Source organism: Triturus cristatus, chromosome 8 (assembly GCF_964204655.1).
Source record: "Triturus cristatus chromosome 8, aTriCri1.1, whole genome shotgun sequence".
Taxonomy (NCBI): domain Eukaryota; kingdom Metazoa; phylum Chordata; class Amphibia; order Caudata; family Salamandridae; genus Triturus; species Triturus cristatus.
In genome coordinates this window covers 157,095,087-157,118,140 of record NC_140591.1, presented here as the reverse complement: position 1 = coordinate 157,118,140, position 23,054 = coordinate 157,095,087, and positions in this window count along the sequence as shown.

The window sequence follows — 23,054 nt, the reverse complement described above, 5'->3', positions numbered from 1 at the left end:
TTTCAATGCCCTACGCGTTTCGGAGCTCCTGCTCCTTGGTCACGGGCTCAGCGATGTTAGCAGGCAGATTATACAAGTGAAAACAGCCCTCCATTTTTCAGTCCTTTAGTAGGTTCCGCCCCCAAATGGGCGTGTTCAACAAGAGTGGTCTCTGGGACACGTAGTTTACACTTGAAAAATTCATACCCTCCAGTGGGTTCCGCCTTGCTCAACATAATTTATTGCCATTTAAAAGCTCTCCAGTGAGCTACAAGTACATGATTCCGGCGATTTAAAAACCAGTCCAGACCTGCTCAGGCAAAAATAGACAGTCTATTTGCAGCAGCCCACCTATTTCATGGTAGGTCATCCTCACGGCCGGGAACGGGCCGTTACATATTCACCAGCAAGGTTTCCCCCTTCAAGGATGACACTTGAAAGAACCGGCGGATTCCGTATCTTTAACAGCAATCCTTTATTCACCTCAACCGGACATCAATGTGCTCGTTCGTTTTCAATGCCCTACGCGTTTCGGAGCTCCTGCTCCTTGGTCACGGGCTCAGCGATGTTAGCAGGCAGATTATACAAGTGAAAACAGCCCTCCATTTTTCAGACCTTTAGTAGGTTCTGCCCCCAAATGGGCGTGTTCAACAAGAGTGGTCTCTGGGACACGTAGTTTACACTTGAAAAATTCATACCCTCCAGTGTGTTCCGCCTTGCTCATCATAATTTATTGCCATTTAAAAGCTCTCCAGTGAGCTACAAGTACATGATTCCGGCGATTTAAAAACCAGTCCAGACCTGCTCAGGCAAAAATAGACAGTCTATTTGCAGCAGCCCACCTATTTCATGGTAGGTCATCCTCACGGCCGGGAACGGGCCGTTACATATTCACCAGCAAGGTTTCCCCCTTCAAGGATGACACTTGAAAGAACTGGCGGATTCCGTATCTTTAACAGCAATCCTTTATTCACCTCAACCGGACATCAATGTGCTCGTTCGTTTTCAATGCCCTACGCGTTTCGGAGCTCCTGCTCCTTGGTCACGGGCTCAGCGATGTTAGCAGGCAGATTATACAAGTGAAAACAGCCCTCCATTTTTCAGTCCTTTAGTAGGTTCCGCCCCCAAATGGGCGTGTTCAACAAGAGTGGTCTCTGGGACACGTAGTTTACACTTGAAAAATTCATACCCTCCAGTGGGTTCCGCCTTGCTCAACATAATTTATTGCCATTTAAAAGCTCTCCAGTGAGCTACAAGTACATGATCCCGGCGATTTAAAAACCAGTCCAGACCTGCTCAGGCAAAAATAGACAGTCTATTTGCAGCAGCCCACCTATTTCATGGTAGGTCATCCTCACGGCCGGGAACGGGCCGTTACATATTCACCAGCAAGGTTTCCCCCTTCAAGGATGACACTTGAAAGAACCGGCGGATTCCGTATCTTTAACAGCAATCCTTTATTCACCTCAACAGGACATCAATGTGCTCGTTCGTTTTCAATGACCTACGCGTTTCGGAGCTCCTGCTCCTTGGTCACGGGCTCAGCGATGTTAGCAGGTAGATTATACAAGTGAAAACAGCGCTCCATTTTTCAGTCCTTTAGTAGGTTCCGCCCCCAAATGGGCGTGTTCAACAAGAGTGGTCTCTGGGACACGTAGTTTACACTTGAAAAATTCATACCCTCCAGTGGGTTCCGCCTTGCTCAACATAATTTATTGCCATTTAAAAGCTCTCCAGTGAGCTACAAGTACATGATTCCGGCGATTTAAAAACCAGTCCAGACCTGCTCAGGCAAAAATAGACAGTCTATTTGCAGCAGCCCACCTATTTCATGGTAGGTCATCCTCACGGCCGGGAACGGGCCGTTACATATTCACCAGCAAGGTTTCCCCCTTCAAGGATGACACTTGAAAGAACCGGCAGATTCCGTATCTTTAACAGCAATCCTTTATTCACCTCAACCGGACATCAATGTGCTCGTTCGTTTTCAATGCCCTACGCGTTTCGGAGCTCCTGCTCCTTGGTCACGGGCTCAGCGATGTTAGCAGGCAGATTATACAAGTGAAAACAGCCCTCCATTTTTCAGTCCTTTAGTAGGTTCCGCCCCCAAATGGGCGTGTTCAACAAGAGTGGTCTCTGGGACACGTAGTTTACACTTGAAAAATTCATACCCTCCAGTGGGTTCCGCCTTGCTCAACATAATTTATTGCCATTTAAAAGCTCTCCAGTGAGCTACAAGTACATGATTCCGGCGATTTAAAAACCAGTCCAGACCTGCTCAGGCAAAAATAGACAGTCTATTTGCAGCAGCCCACCTATTTCATGGTAGGTCATCCTCACGGCCGGGAACGGGCCGTTACATATTCACCAGCAAGGTTTCCCCCTTCAAGGATGACACTTGAAAGAACCGGCGGTTTCCGTATCTTTAACAGCAATCCTTTATTCACCTCAACCGGACATCAATGTGCTCGTTCGTTTTCAATGCCCTACGCGTTTCGGAGCTCCTGCTCCTTGGTCACGGGCTCAGCGATGTTAGCAGGCAGATTATACAAGTGAAAACAGCCCTCCATTTTTCAGTCCTTTAGTAGGTTCCGCCCCCAAATGGGCGTGTTCAACAAGAGTGGTCTCTGGGACACGTAGTTTACACTTGAAAAATTCATACCCTCCAGTGGGTTCCGCCTTGCTCAACATAATTTATTGCCATTTAAAAGCTCTCCAGTGAGCTACAAGTACATGATTCCGGCGATTTAAAAACCAGTCCAGACCTGCTCAGGCAAAAATAGACAGTCTATTTGCAGCAGCCCACCTATTTCATGGTAGGTCATCCTCACGGCCGGGAACGGGCCGTTACATATTCACCAGCAAGGTTTCCCCCTTCAAGGATGACACTTGAAAGAACCGGCGGATTCCGTATCTTTAACAGCAATCCTTTATTCACCTCAACCGGACATCAATGTGCTCGTTCGTTTTCAATGCCCTACGCGTTTCGGAGCTCCTGCTCCTTGGTCACGGGCTCAGCGATGTTAGCAGGCAGATTATACAAGTGAAAACAGCCCTCCATTTTTCAGTCCTTTAGTAGGTTCCGCCCCCAAATGGGCGTGTTCAACAAGAGTGGTCTCTGGGACACGTAGTTTACACTTGAAAAATTCATACCCTTCAGTGGGTTCCGCCTTGCTCAACATAATTTATTGCCATTTAAAAGCTCTCCAGTGAGCTACAAGTACATGATTCCGGCGATTTAAAAACCAGTCCAGACCTGCTCAGGCCAAAATAGACAGTCTATTTGCAGCAGCCCACCTATTTCATGGTAGGTCATCCTCACGGCCGGGAACGGGCCGTTACATATTCACCAGCAAGGTTTCCCCCTTCAAGGATGACACTTGAAAGAACCGGCGGATTCCATATCTTTAACAGCAATCCTTTATTCACCTCAACCGGACATCAATGTGCTCGTTCGTTTTCAATGCCCTACGCGTTTCGGAGCTCCTGCTCCTTGGTCACGGGCTCAGCGATGTTAGCAGGCAGATTATACAAGTGAAAACAGCCCTCCATTTTTCAGTCCTTTAGTAGGTTCCGCCCCCAAATGGGCGTGTTCAACAAGAGTGGTCTCTGGGACACGTAGTTTAAACAGAAAAGAAATTTGTAGATCAAGTAGAGGATAAACATAGAGTACTAACCATTAAATGTAATAATAGTGAGGGAAAATTTGAATGGACCGAGGAGGAGTTAGCTAACAAGGCTAAGGGAAGATATGGTCCTGTAGCTCCAGATTGGGAACAAGGCAAGCTTTGCATTCGACAAGTACAGACCAATTATGACACTATTTTTTGGGATAGAGTGTGTGTGATCACATCTTCCTAAGTGATGCTTCATCCAAGAAGTTCCTACGAGAAGTGGTGCCTAGAGTATACTTTGTGTGTGGGAAGAATGCATATATTCAGCTAACGAACAATTGGTATGGTACTTGTTATGTGGCAGTTGTGTTTCCAAAGATATATCATGTGGAGGATTTGGTGAGTTTGGAGGGAAAGTCAAACCATAGGGAGAAACATGGACTGAGTGCTGGTGAAATTGTGGGAGACATAATTAGAGCAATCATATCCAGCTTGGGTGTGGTGTTGAATGACATCAAGATTGAAAGGCTGTCTACAATAGTTGATAAGTTGAAGGTTAACACAGCCCAGTCATTGTTGCTCGTAGATGGATAAGGGTGATGGTGATGCAGACCCGCCTTGCTTTAGATGTGTAATTGGCAAAAGAGGGCAGAATCTGTTGTATGCTGAAGTTCCAACAGTGTTGCACTTACATTCCTGATGAAAGTGAAGATCTGAGGGCATATATAAGTAACATCACTGAGATACACCATGAGAGACATGATTTGGCAACCAAGGGAGTTTGGGTTAAGATGGGAAAAATATTTGGAACAGTTAGAAATTGGTTTTCTAACCTAGGAAGGGGAATTCTTTGATATATCTTGAAGCCAGTAATAATAGTTGTGATCTGTGTTATCATCTTTCTGGGTATGATAAGAGAATACAAATGGCACAAGTCAAGGCTAATGGAGGATTCCTTTAGGGAGAGACAAAAGAAGGGTGGAAAGACTGCTTAAGCAATTGGAGGAGTTCAAACAGAGAAGACTAGCTATGACAGCTGTTTAGATCAGGCTACTCTACGAGGAATTAAAGGGGTTTTGTGATGACACAAGTCATCAGAGGGGTGACTGATGCAGCGGAAAACGCGTTTTAATTGTAGGGGTCATTATAATCACATATGTAGAGCACACCCGCATATAATCTTTTGTCATGTTAATATGAAGTGTTAGGATATTGAAATTTAAAAATGTGAAACATGATGTGTATAGGCCATTGAATGGTAACATGTAGAATTAACTTAGAAAAGTACATGTAACCAGCAGAAATCATTAATGTGAAGAACTTATGTTATGCAACTGGCAATCATTAATTTTTATTACTGTGTCATTTCACGTGTAGGTAGGAATATTAACTGAATGTGCCTTATTTCCTATGCAATTTTGTGAAGTCCATATGCTATTTTTCTTATGTTAGCTGAATCTTGTAGGCCAGAAATGCAATTAACCTGGAAGTTCTCACTTTAAAATTAACCGTTTTAATTTTTATATGTGCTGTGGATTTGCTTCTTTCTCATGTTTTTTGTTGCAGGTGGGAGAAGCACTCTTGTTAGCTAGAATAATGTCTTTGTTTTATTAGTCAGGCAAGGAGAGAAGGAGATACATTGTAAGCTCAAGTCTATAAGGGGAATTGTTGTGTTTTCACACCGGAGAAGGCCTGGGAATCAAGGTCAACATGTTGCAGTTCAGTTACACCACCATCCAGTGAAAAAAATTACCTTTGAGATTGTGTTCAAAGCGGATGGTGTGACCTGCAAAGACTCTTTGGAAAAATACCTGTGATAATACAATGTTAGAGTAAGGAAAGTGCCCATTTTTTCTTCTCTGCCTTTGGAGAGAAAACATCTTAGAATGAGCTCTGTCTCAATAACTTTATGCTATTCAGCCCATTGATGGTCGAGGACTTCTTAGGAAGACTCCACATGCTGACACCTTTTTAAATTCCTTTTCCTAAGAATGTTTAAGTAGGGATGTCATTTTAGCGCTAGTATAGGGATAGATTAGTGCTTATTCTCATCAACCCTCGATGCTAAGAATGTTTGACTCACACTATCTGATCCTCTGCATCCTACTTCTTGAGTTAATTGTTTAGTGTAAGTTTTACTGCCTCACCTTTATTCACAGATTTACCTTTATGCTGATTCCGATGTATTTCTATTTTCTCATCTTGAGGTGTCTTTATGTTCAAGTCATTTAACTATCCTTACGTAGTTGTCTGTGGTTACTATGTATCCAGGGATGGGTAAGTGTAAACTGTAAAGGCTAGGCGAAGGGTTTAGGGGACAATGATGAATGCTTTAGGGATAAAGGATATGGAGTCAATGGTTTTAGGGTGACGGGTAAATATTGAAGGGTTTATAGGGAAGAGCGAAAGTTTTAGGGGTGAAGGGTGATAGATAAAAGTTTTAAGTGTGAAAGGTTTATGGGTGAAGATTTGAAGGGTGAAGGTTTATGTTTGTAGAATTATAATTTAGAGGTTAAGGGTTTAGTGAAGGGTTTAGGAGTGAAGAGAGAAGAATGGATGGTTTAGGAGCAGAGGGTACATGGTTCTTTTTGGGTGAATGAGGACGTAGTAAGGGTGTAGAGAGGAACTGTGACAAGTAGTAGCCTAAATAGTGGAGGGTGTAGGTGTGAAGGATTTAAAGGTGAGGGGTTTAAGGGCTGAAGGATTGAAGGGTGAATGATGAAGGGTTTATGGGTGAACGGTTTAATGGAGAAACCTTTTAAGGATGAAGGGTGGAGACATAAGGGGTGAAGGATTTAAAGGTAAAGGCTGAAGGGCTATTTGGTGAATGACAAATGGTTTAGGGGTGAATGGTGCAAAATCAAGGCTTAAGGAGTGAAGGGCTGAATATTTAAGGATGAAGGGTGAATGATATAGGAGTGAAGGGTAATGGGTTTGAGGTGAGTGGGGAAGGATGAAGGATAAAGGAGGAAAGGGTGACACATAAGATGTTTAAAGGTGAAGTGACTGGGGTGAAAGAGTGATGGATTTGGGGCAAGGGCTATAAGGGGAAGGACAGGGGGTGACTGGCTTACATAGATGAGTAAAGGGTTTGGGGTGAAAAGTTTCAAGGAAAATGGTTTAAGGGTGAAGGGCTTATGGGTGAAGTGTCTAAGGCTGAAGGGTTTAGTGGTAAAAGATAACAGGTTGGGGGTGAATGTTTTAGGGGTGAAGGGTGACAGCATTAGGAGTGGAGAATGAAGGGTATAAAAATAAACAGTGAAGGGCATAGTAAGTATTAGTAGTAGGAGTGAAAGGTTAAGAGAGGGTTTTTGGGTTAAGGGTAAAGGCTTTAGTGGAAATGATATGGTATCCATTGTTGTAGGGGCCTCCCTCAAATAGGGAAACTGCTCCAACAAATAGGGAAACCGCTCCAACACCATACGTTATCATTGTTTCTAAGACAGAAACCAAGTTTCGAAGAGCACAGCTGACCAGCCAAGGATTACCGTTCCTCACTTGATTCACAGGGTTGTGCGAACTAACAGCGAAAGGTTTCTCTGTGAGTAAGCATGTGAAGCAAGATCTCTGAACTCAACAGTCAGCCAGCAGACACAATAACATTTTGTCTATCCCAGTGCTTATTTTTTAGTTAATTGAAAGTCCTTTAATCTCACAGCAAAGGGAAATACTACGCCATGCAATTAGGGTTCTCAGTTACAGGGATGTAATCCTGTTTGTGAATTTAAATACACATTCCCCAACTTTCTGACTTTCCTATGTCTACAGCCTCTGATTTATATCATGCATATAAGCATTGAAAAAAGCACAGGTGCAGTCCACTCAAACATACTCTAATGTCACAGATCAATTCTATTAGCTTTCACTACTTCAGGTTAACTCAGCAAAAGTCCTAATTTTGTACAGCACAATTATACCGGCCTTGCAGTTCCACACACAGTTAGACCCAGCTTAGGAGAAATTGGGTTATTAGTTAAAAGAGTACGTACCCAAATCGAGAAATAATTGCAATCTTTGTCAGGGTGAATCCTCAAAGTCACTAAATTGACCTGAGCTTGAATCCCTGGTAGCTGTGGCACAAAGTAGCCAGGTCTGACTTAGAGGCTATCTATAAAGCATTTATGTAGTACTAAAACAATAATAAGGACGAAATGCAAAACAATAAAAATCCCCAAACAAATTAGAAAAATAAAGTTACATTTAATTAAACAAAATGACACCAAAATGTCAAAAATCCTGCATATGAATTTTTTAAGTTTTAAGTAGAAATAGCTCTTATAAGGTCAAAGTGCTAAAGATAGTCAATGGTAGAACTGGACCTAGGCACAAATTGATGCTGATCGTAATGGACCATGGGTTGGATACAGTAACCTGGTTCGTCCTGGTCAAAGATTTTACCATTGGGAATTTAGTCCTTTAGGTCTAAATCCCCTAAAGGACTGCACTTCTAAAGCTCCTTAGAACCTTAGGGGAGGCACATGGTGCCAGATGTATCAACATTTGTAATAGCGATTCCTTAATTGCGATTTTCATCGAATCGCAATAACTCCAAGAGTTTCATATAGCGATTCGCAGAGGGTCGCAAATTTACCTGTCTCAATAATATTAATGAGGCAGGTTGCAATTTGCTACCCCATAGGAATCGCTAAAATCACAAGGATAGGGGCCTGCTGATGTCAGCAGACCACTCTGTCCGTGATTGCTTTTAAATAAACCAATATTTTTTTTATAATGCAGCCCGTTTTCCTTAAAGGAAAACGTGTCGCATTTAGAAAAAAAATGAATAGTTCACTTATCATTTTTTAAGAGCAAGCAGTTGTCCGTGATAACACTGCAAGCTCCTTGAAAAGGTTCTTGCATACATTCACAAAGGTAAATGGGTCCCTTTGGGGACCCCTTACCATTTACGAATGGGTTACCACCAACTTGAAGTTGGTGGTAAAGTGTGAATGTTTGGCTACGACATTCAGCATCACGAAACTTTCATATATTCCTTTACGATTTGTTATTTGGAAGAGACACCCTAAATACGTCCCTTTCAAATACTGAATCGTAAACCCATTTTGTGATTCGGTAACAGGTACAGGTTATAGAATTGCAGAATAGGGTTTGATACATGTGAAAGGCATTTTTTGCGCTCGCAAGCAGGCCGATTCTGAGAATTGGCCCATTTGCAATGCAAAAATGCTTGATACATGTGGCCCTTAGTGACTTACAAGGTGGCATGCAGAGGCCAAAGGGAGGGTCTAATCCAGGTCCAGTTGCTACTGGTCAGCTGGACAGCTATAGGAAAAGGCCTCTTGTATCTTGCTGTGTCCCTGTATCATGAACAGGATTTCAGCCTTAAGAGAGAGCAGGTCCAGTCTTCCTGTGCTTTTTGTCAGGTTGCAGATAGCAGGATCCGTCCTCCTCTTCTCTTCCTCATGCCGAGGAGTATTCTGAAGTGGGTGCCTAGAGATTCCACATTTATGCCGGGCATGAGCTAGTGGGTGGAAATGACCCTTTGGAATGACTCCTTACCAATGGGGTAAAGGACTAACCCTACCCACTTTGGGCATTTTCAAGATGACCGAAGTATTCAGCCACCCTAAACTTGGGCGCTGGGGGCTGGGGTATATGGGGAGTTAACTATGGTAATCATAGTGTACTCCCAAACCTAACACTAAAGTCCAGATTTAGACAGTCCCCGTACCCCCATCAAACTCAGAGACAGATGTCTGGTTAAACAAATGCTGAGCTTTCAGCAACGAGACAGTTGACACACACACATAGTTTTGGCAATCTGCATCCATCCTTTGAAGTGCGCCCCAAGTATCATATGAAAAACCCCAGCAGACCTGCCAAGTAGGTCTTGACACTCCAGTGGGATCTTACACTGTGATGTCAACAAGAGACCCACTGTGATGAGGCCAGTCTGGATGGGGGGACACATGAAAGGTGCAGGACTGGGTGTTAACTACGTCTGCTTATGACAGGGTAGGCCTCTTTGAAGTTAATCAAGTCTTAAGGCCCTGTCCACAGCCCATCCTGTTAACAACTCCTTCCCACGCCCAAGGCCTTTTGTTCCTATTTTGAGAGCAAGTTCACAACTCATTCACACCAACTGAAATGCTGATTTAGCTTCCAGAGACTTCAGACAAGGCAAAGTTGGCTGAAGGTAATCTTTCCAAAAATATTTATTACAAATCCGACTTTACCAGTGCATCAGGCTTGTAAAGAATATTTCCAAAGTCTTAAAATAAAATGTATAGGTGTTTCCATGGCACAGATTATATTCATTAAACTTATTATATCCTAGTGCTTCCCTATGGAACAGCCACCCATGTTACAGTGAAAATAGCTTTGAGACGCTAGTCACTGTAAGGACATTTCAGTCAAAAAATACAATGTTTATTTAGACCTTGGTCTTTAAACAGTAATAAAACCGGATAAAAATGACAGTTCAACAGCACAAATTTATACCTTCTCGACATTAAAAATTAATTCAAAAATGGAGTACAATAGTGACTTTTCTATGCAAATCAACAGGGCTATTTATAAACTTTTATATAATTTAAAACTCACTTTAAAATAATGTAAGGACATGTTTATCATTAAACTGCTACATGTCCTACTATTAAATACCATGCACCTTTTGAGTAATAACGCCTACTTAGAAGTGACTTATTAATATTCAAAAAGAAAGTTAAGGCCCGCCAAAAAGGGTTATTTTGACAGTTTAGATTTTCAGTTTTACAACTGCACAATCAGGCTACAGTGGTAGACTTAGGATCACGTTTGCTGTGTTACTGCAGTGGGTGGCACACTGGGTGCTACAGTCCACTGGAGACAGTTAACTTGCAGACCTTTAGAGTACTTTGTTGCGTTAATCAGACATAGACAAAAAGGCAAGTCCTTCTTAGGAATTTCCAAACCTTAAGCTACAGAATCGACAGGGTCTTAACCTCTTACCCTCGACCAAATGGTAATGCTCAGGAAAAAGTTATCAGCAGCCCTTTCCTAACAAGGTCCTCATTTAAGTTCAAGGAGTAGCTCTGTCTCTATCCTTCCTCACATCAGTGTCTGGGACTGCACCGTTCAGCCACAGGAATGCCATCAATACACTTTCACTGTCTGGGGAAGCCGTGTCCACCATACATCTTCCACCATGTTAAACTGGTGGCATTTAAAATGCTATCCACTCATACCAGGACCCAGACTCTCACTACAAACAGAATCCTGCTACACCATATGTGTTACACATACACACACTCAAAGCACTCAACACACACACAGAGAATGAGACACGTTTTAAAACGCTACTTTAGTTGGCGACGCAATGAGTTCTGCTGGCCCACTAGCAGCATTTAATTTACAGGCCCTGAGTACATGTAGTACCACTTACTAGGGAATTTCAAGTAGATTAAATGTTCCAATCAGGTGTAGGCCAATGTTACCATTTCTTGAAGGAGAGAGCACAAGCATGTTAGCACTGGTTAACAGTGGTAAAGTGCACAGATTCTTAAAGCCAACAAAAATTAATTCAGCAAAACAGGAGTCAAAATGTTTTGGGGAATACCATGTGAAGGATTTCAAGTCTAACAGGGACTTTTTACAAACTGCATTTTGTCTTGCATAAAGTAGAACTGAAGTAGAACTATTTAAATACTAAATGATGCTATCCACAAACCTATATGTGGAGACATCTGTCTCTCCTATCTTTTCTTTTCAGACATCTGTGCCAACATGGCAGCTCTATGCACACACAGGCACAAGTTTCTGCAGTAAATGTACAAAGGAGTGGCTGGGAAATGAGGAATACTATTAAATGGGTGGAGGTTAGGAACATTTAAGGACTGATTAGGGATGGACAGACCACTTCAAACACATACCCACAAGACAGGAAACTATTACTATTCAAAAGTGACACTTCTAAATTTACTATAGCCCTAAATATCCAGGAACAGTCATAAATGTACTTCAGGTCATATGATATATTTTAAATATAGAGAGCTATTCCCAAAGGTAAACTTACACGTGAGTGAGTCTATATGTGTAAATGTACTCTTACACTTTTTTATTAACTTTACTACTTTGAGGTATTCCTCATTTCAGAGTGTAAAGCTACTCAAAAGAGTAAACTTACATGTCTCCACCCACTGAAATAGGGAGTCCATATTTAATGTAACACACACTTGGCAGAGACCGCTGCCACAGTCTTGCATATATAGGGAAAGGTTTTTAAATGTATTGAACATTTAAAACAATTAGATAAAATATATTTGAGTTAAGTATTATTGTTATTCATTTTATGTATTTATTTTAAATGTAGACTTATATATACAAATGTTACAGCATTACTAACGTAATTTTAAATTTAAACATGTAAATATTTTGAATATATATTACATTTAAAATGAAATAATTTTTCCGAAGTTTGATTAACGAAATCCCTCCCAAAGTGATTTTTCTAACCCACCCAAAGGGATTTTTATAAATTATGTATTTAAACATATTACAAGTGAGAATTAATTAAAATGAATTTAATTATGTTTAATACATATTAATGCAAAATGTATTTTTACATATATTTTGTATAATATAATAATTATGTCCAGTCAGGGATTGCATCCAGAAGCCTTCTTTAGGTTAGATGTCCCTCCAAGGCCTCCTTGCATTCAATTAACATTGGTCCCAGGTTTTGAAATGAAGGACCCAATCAATTATTGTAGCTGTAACAGACCCTTTTTCGAATAGGATTGCTTTCTTTTTGGAGCTATTCCGTATATGGAAGGGTTATTAGGACCTCACTACTATTTTGTGATTTCTCGTGGTAGTGCAAAATAAGGCATTTTTATCCTAGCTCTAGCAGTGGAATTAGAAGAAGGAATCATTTTATTTTAAATCATTTAAGTGGCAATTGCCCCATAAATTCTCTTGTGGGGAACAGAGCTATCTGCAGTTATATCACACATCTTACTGTAATCATATTATCATCAGCCATAAGTGAAAATAAATAAAAGGAAGATGATATACATCTGAAGTACTAGATGTGGAATGACAGATTTACGTGGGCCACACCGACCTATCACTGTTTTAATGGCACCAGAAAATGGCCTTTGAGTCAGGAATTTGTATCCATTTCCATTCAGTTGCCATGTGTTAGACCTGCCAGCCTTGGGGTGATCTTTCCTCCCAAACTTTGCACCTACTACCCTCCTGTTTGATGAAATTAGATGTTGTGGGCTTTAAGTCTCTGTGCACTTTACTACTTCTAACCAGTGCTGAGGTGCATGTGCTCACTCCTTAAAATATGGTACAATTTGCCTACACCTGGCATATTTACTTTATTTATAAGTCCTGAATAAAGTGGTACAACATTAATCCAGAGCCTGTAAATTAAATGCTACTAATGGGCCTGCAGTCCTTATTGTGCCTCCCAATTAAGTAGCCCTTTAAAACATGTCTCAGGCGTGCCATTTCAGCCAGTGTGTAGTTTTGAACTGCCAATTAAACCTGGCAAAAAAACTCCCTTGCCTGGCCTAAACCTCCCTTTTTAGGTTTCGCCTGCATAGTGTTTACGCTTTGCTTGTGAAATATATTGTATTTAATATATCTTAAAAGGGACTTACATGCTGCCTTTACTTCTTGTTGGTCCATGTGCTTACCACTTTACTTTTCCTCTGTTTCTATTGGTTGTACCCTATTCTCCCTTCATTGTTTCTCTTATCAGTGTTCTGTGGCCCAAGTACTCCCCTCCATCCATGTTGGTGGGTGGAACTTCATATGCTTTCATTTGCACTCTGCGCATGTAACATACACAGATCGCTCCCTTCATGTTTTCGAGCCTGCTTAGTGTGGTGTGTCTGTGCTTGACACATGTGTATGAATCTCATATTGGATGTACTTAAAAGATAATTTTCCACTTCACATTCCTAGCCTGCTGTGGTAACGTTGTTTGTGCTCTGAGTATGCGCATTATTAGCAGTGTCTCTGAGCCTGTTCAGCTTTCGCATGTCTGTGCTCTAAATATGTGCAGTATTCAGCTGTTTGACCCCATGCATGTGAACAGAGGCCAGACCTAGGCAGCTGTACAGGTATATTCCTTTCCATACTGCCGTGACACTTGATGTCTGTCGGGGACCTGTGATCATTCCTGGCAATTTGCAGTCAGCTTGTTCTACACCCGAGCATTCTGCAAACCTTAAAGTTTGAACACGCTCTGTGGCTGGTTTGTTCCTCCCGACTGCATTAGCATGCCAAGTCTCCGAGCGCTGTGTCAAATTAGGGACATCATGTCTAAATATGAGCCTGCTCCTGATGTGTTCCACAGTTTTTGTTATATTAATGTGTAAAAGTATGTCATCTAACTCATTCAGGGAGCTGTTTGCTTATCCTGCAGGGAAACAATACTTTGGTGTGATTATCAGGCTGATGTGATTATTGCTCCCTCTATATTTGCAGAGCTTGTGGCCGACCAAGGGACCTTGGATACATCTGGCATGTGCAGATAATCAATACAAATGGCTGGAAGACCACAGGCTACACGAAGGATGCATACAGTTGATTTCAGAATATTTCAGAATATTCCGACTGACCAATCCTCCTCAGAACCCACGCTAGGATGCTCCTCAGAACCCAGACTAGGATGTCACAGTACCCCCTTCTTGCAGGGGAAGTTGTATGTTTTTTCTATGTTGCTGTACCCCTGATGCCTGAAACAATTGCTCGCTCAGGTAAAGACACCCTGCAACAAGCTCTGCCATGGGAATGCCTGTGATGTCCGCTGTCACATCTATTATTTTTTTTTTTTTATTTTTTTTTTTTTTTAAACCGTTTATTGCAGTTTGTAAAAGTTACAGGTATGGGCCTACAACCACCCGGCCGGCCGCTAGAATGACAAAAGCATATTGCATACATACAGTAAAAGTCTCTCGGCAGTGCAGAGCAGTGAAACAGGAGTAATTAATGGTGCAGGCCACACAGCTCCAAGCCCACAGTACGGTTCCCTTTTCTTGAAACAAAACAACACCAAAAAACCACACCCGCAAGGCAACCCGCGATCCAAAGTGACAGCACGTGCTCCAGAAGTGGGGGATCCGAACCAGCAGCAGAACTCTGAGGAGGGGAATGGGAGTAGATCAGGGACTGGGGGACCGCGCGCCCGCGGCCGAGGGAGGGGGGCCGTCTAGGGAGACGGAGCAGGCGAGGCAGCCGGTAGCAATGGTGGCTCACAAATACCCCCGCGGTAGGCGTTCCAGGGGCCCCAGAGTTTCACCCACGCCCCAGGCTTACCCCTCGCCACATACACCACCTTTTCACGAAACATACACCAATCCATATGCTCTTTCCAAGCCGACACCGCAGGGGGCCTCTGGGATCCCCACAATTGAGCAATGTCCCGCTTAGCTATCATGTATCCCAGAGTCACCCACCGCGTCTGCGGGACCGAATAGTCATTCGGTTCCCATACATTCAGCAAGCATCTCCTCGCTTCAGGCAGCAGCGCAACACGCGTAACCACACGCAGGACCTCATGCACACCACGCCAGAATCGCTCCACCTTCGGGCACTCCCACAGTATATGCATGAAAGTCGCCAACGCACCACAGCCACGCTTACACAGTCCGTCACCAGCAAAACCCATACGCAGAAGCCGTGGCCCCGTCACGTAAACCCGGTGAAGGATCTTGAGCTGGACGAAACGAAGGCGAGCCGGGATGGCCACCTCTTTCGGAGAGGCCACCGCGGAAATCCAATCCTCGTCGTCCAGCTCCAGCCCGTCGGCAACCCAGGCCTCGCGGAGACTAGTCAGCAGGCACGATCTATCGTTGATCAGTTTTTTGTATATGAGGGAGATCGTGCTGTCCGGTACATGGCCATCCAGCACTCTGTCCTCCAGGGGGGAAGACTCCGGAATGGATGCGACGTCCGGGAAGACGGAGCCCAGCGCATGGCGGACTTGTAGGTACCGAAAGTACTCACTGCCCTGCAGCTGAAACTCCGCCTGCAGCATCTCAAAAGTCTTGAATCCCCCCCTCGTCCAGAGATCTCCCACCGTGCTGATTCCGATCGTGTCCCACTTCTCGAAGCCCTTCGACGTCCACAGGGAGCCCAACCTCTCAGACGCATACAGCGGTGACGCCCGGGTCAAACGGTCCTTCCACCCCATAGCTGCATTAGCCGCGTGCCAGACACGCACCATGACACGCGTCGGTCCCGTCAAACGGGAGTCGGGCGCGCCGGAATAGAGCGCGCGATTGTAATCGCCACCGGGTAGGAGCATCTTATCCATCTCAAATGCCGGGTTCAAGGCGGGCCCATAAAGGCCTGTCACATCTATTATTGATTTGATGAACAGACAAGGTTTTGTCGCTATAATTTGTGTTCATGGATTTTGCAGGAGGCTGGCATGCTGTACTAAGAGCTGCTGGCATTTATTAGACTTTAAAGTATTTCCTTGCAGTGACATTTTACTATGGATCTCAATCTCACTGTGCTGCCAAGTTCCCATCAGAAGCAGTAAGGTGACCTGTTTGTTTCTCTAACATGTTGTCATGGAATTCTTATGGATTGGTTTCAGGATGTTATTGAATCATGAACTTACATCTCTTGGTAGCTTTTTATTAAAGAGTGCCATTGATTTATTAATTATGTGCCCTGCATAGGCAGTAGGGTAGGTAAGTTATTATGACAGTGACATGCAGCTGAATTAATTTGTTTGTAGAGCATTTCTTTTAAAGCTCTGGCTATATCCCATGTGCTCCCAAAATGTGCTCACTGCAGCTGAGATGACGCAGGCATGAGTGCTTTGGGCAATGGTGTAGCACTTCACCGGTTGAAATCCTAATACTGCCAGTGTAACATTTTTCCCTGTTTTTTTTTTTTTTTTTGAAACCTTTATTACAGAATTCAAAAGATATACAAAGATGGGCCTACAACCTTCGGGCCGGCCGCTAGCAAACAGTATGAGCATAGAATACAGGCAGTAAACAGTCGCTGCAGCGTGAGAGAGGTCACAGGAGTTGAAAGAAGCGTTGGCGGCCACACCGTCCGGACCCCCCACATGGCGGTTCCATTTTTATATAAGAAACAACAAACAAATCCACAAGGCAGCCAAAAGTCAAAGCAACAGTATGAGCTCCCCTGGGGAGGACCCTACCGATCCACAGGAATAGCGGGGGGGGATAGGAGACAAAGTGAACTCAAAGCCCAGAACCAAGGCGACAAGCAGACTAAGGAGACGGGGCCAGTGCCAGATCAGGCGTCAGCGGTGGGGTACAAATTCCGCCACGGTAGGTGTTCCAGGGGCCCCACACTTTCACCCATTTCCCAGGCTTACCTCTCGCAACATACACTACCTTTTCCCGAAACATACACCAATCCATGTTGTCCTTCCACGCCGAGACCGTTGGCAACCTCTGGGAACCCCACAATTGCGCAATGTCACGCTTGGCCACCATATATCCCAGAGTCACCCACCACGTCTGCGGCACTGAGTAGTCAGTCGGCTCCCACACATTTAGCAGACATCTCCTCGCCTCGGGAAGCAGCGTCACATGCGTGACCGCCTGCAACACCGCGTGCACATCACGCCAGAATCGCGCCACCTCCGGGCATTCCCACAAAATATGGAGGAAGGTCCCTAAAGAACCACACCCACGCTTACAGAACCCATCCACGGCATATCCCATACGCATCAGACCCGGCCCCGTAACATAGACCCTATGGAGTATCTTGAGCTGGACGAAGCGAAGGCGAGCCTGTATGGCCACCTCTTTCGGGGAGGCCACCGCAGACACCCAATCCTCGTCATCCAGCTCCAATCCATCGGCCACCCACACCTCACGAAGGCTAGTCAGCAGTCCCGAGCGATCGTTGATGAGCTTTTTGTAAATCAATGAAATCGTGCCGTCCGGTACATGCCCATCTAGCACTCTATCTTCCAGAGGGGAATACTCCGGGATGGAGGCAACATCCGGGAATACGGAGCACAGTGCGTGACGGACCTGGATATATCGAAAGTACTCCCTGTCCTGCAACTGGAATTCAGTCTGCAGCACATCGAACGTTTTGAATCCCCCCCTCGTCCAGAGATCGCCCACCTTGCTGATGCCTATCATGTCCCACTTCTCAAAGCCCTTCGAGGTCCACAGAGAGCCCAGCCGCTCAGATGCATACAGCGGCGTCGCCCGGGTCAACCGATCCTTCCACCCCATCGCCGAGTTTGCCGCGTGCCACACCCGTACCGCGACCCGCGTAGGGCCCGTCAGACGTGCGTCGAGCGATCTAGAATAAAGCGCCCGATTATAGTCGCCACCCGGCAGTAATAGTTTATCCATTTCAAAGGCCGGGTTAAGAGCGGGCCCATAAAGGCCGTGGTTTATAGCAGCCAGCTGAGAGGCCCAGTAATATCGTTTGATGTCTGGGAGGGCGACCCCCCCGTCGTACCACGGGAGCGTCAGCTTCGCAAGGGAGATACGCGGCCTACCCTCCCAGAACAGGTGTCGCTGCAGACTCTCCACCTCGCGAAAGTAGCGCGCCGGGACAACGTCCATCGCGTTCTGTAAAGCGTATAGGAAACGTGGCAGCGACATCATCTTAAACAATGCCGCACGGCCGAGCGGTGAGAGCGGCAAGCGCCTCCAATGCGCCACGTCCTCCTTCAGGCGCTGGAGGGGGGGGAGCAAGTTCTGTTTATATCGGGCCCCAGCGTCCAGGGTAATGAAGATACCCAGGTACTTATATCCCTGCGGAGCGATCTGGATAGGACAACCCCGCGGAAGGATAGGAGCCTCCCCGGAAAGGACATACACACAGGATTTAGCCCAGTTGATGACTAAGCCGGAGTTGCGGCCAAATGAATGCAAAACATCCACAAGTACAATCAGCGATTTACGCGGGGAAGCAAGGTATAAGAGAATATCATCAGCGTAAAGGGATACGCGATCCTCATACTCGGGGGTCCATCGGAGACCACGGATAGAAGGGTGCCACCGCAGCCACTCCGCCAGGGGCTCCAAGGCAAGCGCGAAGAGGAGCGGCGATAGCTGGCAGCCCTGCCGCGTGCCCCTGCCCAGCTCAAACGGAGCCGACACTCTACCGTTCACCGCCACCTGCGCCAGCGGTCCGGAGTATAACAGTTTCACCCAACCAATAAATCCCGGGCCAAAACCAAACTTAGCCAGCGTCGCCCAAATATATGGCCACTCAAGCGTGTCGAACGCCATAGTGGCGTCCAGGGACGCCAAAATGGCCGGCTCTCGTATGAACGGGACCCGCGCGAGCACCCCATGCAAACGCCGCAGGTTGAGCGCGGTGTTGCGATGAGGGATAAAGCCGGACTGGTCCTGGAGAATCAGATCGCACACCACGCCAACCAGCCGATTAGCCAGCACCTTGGCGAGAATTTTGGGTTTCCGCATTCAACAGCGAAATGGGCCTGTAAGACGTGACCCGATCCCGCGGCCTCCCCTCCTTATGAATAACCACGATAGTGGCCAGACGCTGGTCCAGCGGGAGGGAACCCGCAGAGCGGGCCGCGAGGAACATAGCACGGAGATGCGGCGCCAGCGTATCCGGTCGTAGTTTGTACAATTCGATGGGAAGGCCATTAGGACCCATGGCCTTGCCGGAGGCGACCGAACGTATGGCGAGGGCAATCTCCTCAGATGTTGGGGTAGCGTCCAACAACACTTTATCCTCCTCCGAAAGGGAAGGCAGCGCAATGTCTTTAAGCAGGGCATGGGAATCCTCTTCCGAGCGGGAAGATACCGGGGAATACACCCCACGGAAATATTCTGCAAAGCAATCAACAATTTCTCCTGGTTCAGTGACACACACACCATCCAATTTCTCAATCGACGGGACAACTCGACTCGCTCTCTCCTTTTTATCCAGCCACGCAATCAGGTTACCAGCCTTATCACCCACATCATACAGTCTCCCCTGTTGCTCTCTACTGAGGCCTCTGGCTGCCTCCGTGACGAGGGCCTTGTAGTCCGCCTGCTTGAGTCGGAGAGCATGCAATTTGTTGTCCGTCACCCCACACTCCAAATCACCCTCCAACTCGGTTATCTCAGTTTCAATACGGGTCACCTCTTCCCGCTCGCGCCTCCGGGAATGGGAAATAAGGGACAGGGCCTCCCCCCGGAGTACCGTCTTAAACGCCTCCCACAGAGAAACCACGGACGACACAGACCCCACATTGTCTTCAAAATATCGCTTAAGAGATTTAACCAAATCTGCGCGAATTGTGGGGTCACGCAGGTACCAGGGATTAATCGGGGCCACCCTCCCCTCCCCCCTCGGGACAATGTCGAAGTGCAACAGGAGCGGGGAGTGGTCTGAAATACCCCGCGCCAAATGTCGTACCTCCCCAACCCGCCCCGCCTGTACCGCTGGCATCAGGACATAATCAAGTCTCGAAAGACTGCCATGAGCCCCGGAATGAAAGGTGTACTGTATCTGCGTAGGATGTTTCAACCGCCAACAATCCACCAGCCCCAAGGTATCCAAGAGGCGGGACAACCACGCTTGGGCACGGGGGAGATCCCTAGGAGAGTCTGGAAGCTTGCAAAATCGCATCCCTGTCCCGAAAGTTGAAAATACGGGCAATAAGAGGCCGCGGAGGGGCTCCGCCCTTCGGTCTGCCTCCGGGAACTCTATGGGCCCTCTCCACAGCAAAGAATTTACTCAGTCCTCGAGGCTGGAGATGGGTAGAGACCAGGTCCTCCACAAAGAGATCCGCCGCCGACTCCTCCCGTCCCTCGGGTACTCCGATGATACGGATATTATTCCTCCGGGCCCGGCTCTCGGAGTCCTCCAGGCGCCGATCCATGAGCGCACTTGCCTGACGGAGCCGGTGCACCTCCGTTTGAAGGGCCGCTACCTCAGTCGGGAGGCCCGACGCGGTGTGGGCCAAGGAGTCGACCCGGTCATTCGTCTTGGAGAGATCAGCTCTCACAAGGTTGACATCAATGAGGACCGCGTCGAGTTTGTGTGCCAAAGTGTCGAATTGCTGGCCCACCGAGGTCTTCATCTCAGCAATGGCGCCCATGACGTCTACATTTTTCCCTGTTAATGTATGTTTTCATTTAGCCACCTGGGTCAGCAGACACACATCGTGAATTTTATTTTGTCACCTATGCCATGCATTCTTAATGTAGTGATTCCCTAAGTGCAATGCTGCACCTTGTCTACACATCAATCAATCAGAGTCTGTATAGCACGGCTACTCTCTCGTGAGGGTCTCAAGGTACTGGGGTGGGGCTCCTGATCCGTCTGGGGGTGGAGGTTCAGTCTAAAAGCCAGGTCTTGAGGCCATTCCTGAATTGGGTCAAAGACGCGGATTGCCTGAGGTGCAGGGGCAGGGTGTTCCAGGTTTTGGAGGTGAGGTAAGAGAAGGATCTTCCTCCGATTCTGGTCTTGTGGAACCGTGGCATGGAGCCCAGGGTGAGTTGGGTGGATCTGAGTTATCTGGCGGGTGAGTGGAAAGCGAGGTGGTGGTTCAGATATTCTGGTCCTGCATCGTGGAGAGCCTTGTAGGCCTGAGTGAGGAGCTTGGATGTGATTCTGTTGTTGGTTGGGAGCCAGTGGAGTTGTTGGAGGTTGTTGCAAAGTCATCCTGTGCCCTAGGTACCCCCCAACTTTTTGCTGACTGGTACTGGTAGTAACTGGCTCGGACTGACCCTGGGCTCTGCCCAACCAGGCCAAGGGCCAGTGCTATACTGAAAGAGACATTATGACCTCCCCTATAAAGCCCTAGTACATATTAGGGCAGGGGTATTGACACTACCTTTAAGTGAGTGGTATAGAATAGGGCAGGGCAGTTTAGAGGCCAACAGCCTTTTCTGCGCTTGCATGTGTGCACCGCTGGAGCCTGAGGTCAGTTTAAAAGCAGCCCTGTTTTGCAGGATGCTTTTAAAATGCGAATTATGCCCAAACTTGACATTGGTATCTAGGGCACTTAAAAACTACAATGTTTGGGCATGGTAGATACCCCCAGGGTCTCCCCTAGGTGTCCCAGGGGAGGAAGGTCAGGTACCTATAACTATTTTCCTTATAAAAAAGGTTTTTAGATGCCCTGGGGTTAGTGAGATTGCACATTTCACTCCCAACATTGCAGTAAAGTGCTTCCCAAAATCGGCGTGTGTGCCACGAGCACTGTGAAATGAGGATCTGCAATGATTTGATATGTTCAGAACCCCCAAAGTCTTTTCTATGTGTGCCAGGGGTGGGGGTCCTGTAGGTATAAGCAGGGTCCTTATAAAACCAGTTTTATAGGCCATGGTATTGGAGAAATTGCTCACTATATTTTTTCATTGCAGAGCCCCAGCCCATAGGTTAACATTGGAAGAGGTTATTAGTTAATAACTGGAGAAAGAAAAGCCATAAAACTAGGATTGAAGGACTCAGTAGAGTGGTAATAACAAATTCAACATTATGGTATTGATGAATTTATTCTAAAATGTACAGACAAGAAGTTATAAGACTTACTTGTCTGTAAGCTGAAATTCGGCCGTCTTATGCTCTGCCTTGATTGGTCAGAGTTAAGGGGATTAGCCAGGCTGCTTTGAAGAGGTGATACATGACCCATGGGGCTAGGAGGCCTTTCTGGGAGGAGAGGTTGCTGGTCCTTGGAATGCCAGAGCCAGGGGGAGGGGTAGTAAATGATGCTTTTCAAGGGTTGGAGGAGACAAGCTAGAGAAATCCGCTTTCATTTACCACTCTCATCTTTGAACCCAGGCATATGCTAGGCTTAAGGAAGGAATGAGCAGATTCAAAGGGGAAAGACTATGAAGATTAGCCATCCTGGGGGTGTGTATAGCCAGTTCTTCGTTTTCTGCTGAAAATTCGGATATATTGAATTTTGGAGGAATGGTGTTTTCTGGGATATCATAGTGCCACACTTTGGAGGAAGTGGTTATGCTCTGGTACGTTGCCCTGCACCTAATTGGACAGGAGTGCCCTCCTGCTTGACCCCAGAAAATAGTGAATAAGTATATGAGAGGGGCAGTGCATCTCAGATCTCACCGGCTCACCGAGCTACAACTTAGAACAAAATACAGCTTATTATTAATCACTTCGGCGAAACCTAATGCATTTATCAATGCTTGTTAATAGGTCTGGATAGAATTTTTAATTCCGCCAGTGGAATTGGAGAAATAATTCTGATAATTCCACATTAAACTTGTAAAGTGGAATCAATGATAAATGGCACCGCTCCGCTGGTGGAATTAAACTGCAGTGGTTGGTTTGTAAATTGATTATAAACACGGGATGGCAGAGGGAGCAGTCCATCTATGTTTAAAAATCACTGCAGATGAATGTTTAATCTGCAGTATTTTTTAAACATATAGGTACTGCTCCTTCTTGCAGACCTGTTTAGAAAGCACTGTAATGCATACCCGTTGGCGCCCTTTCATTCTCTGCAGTAATCTGAAAGAAACACGTTAGTTAGATTCCTTACCTTAGAATATC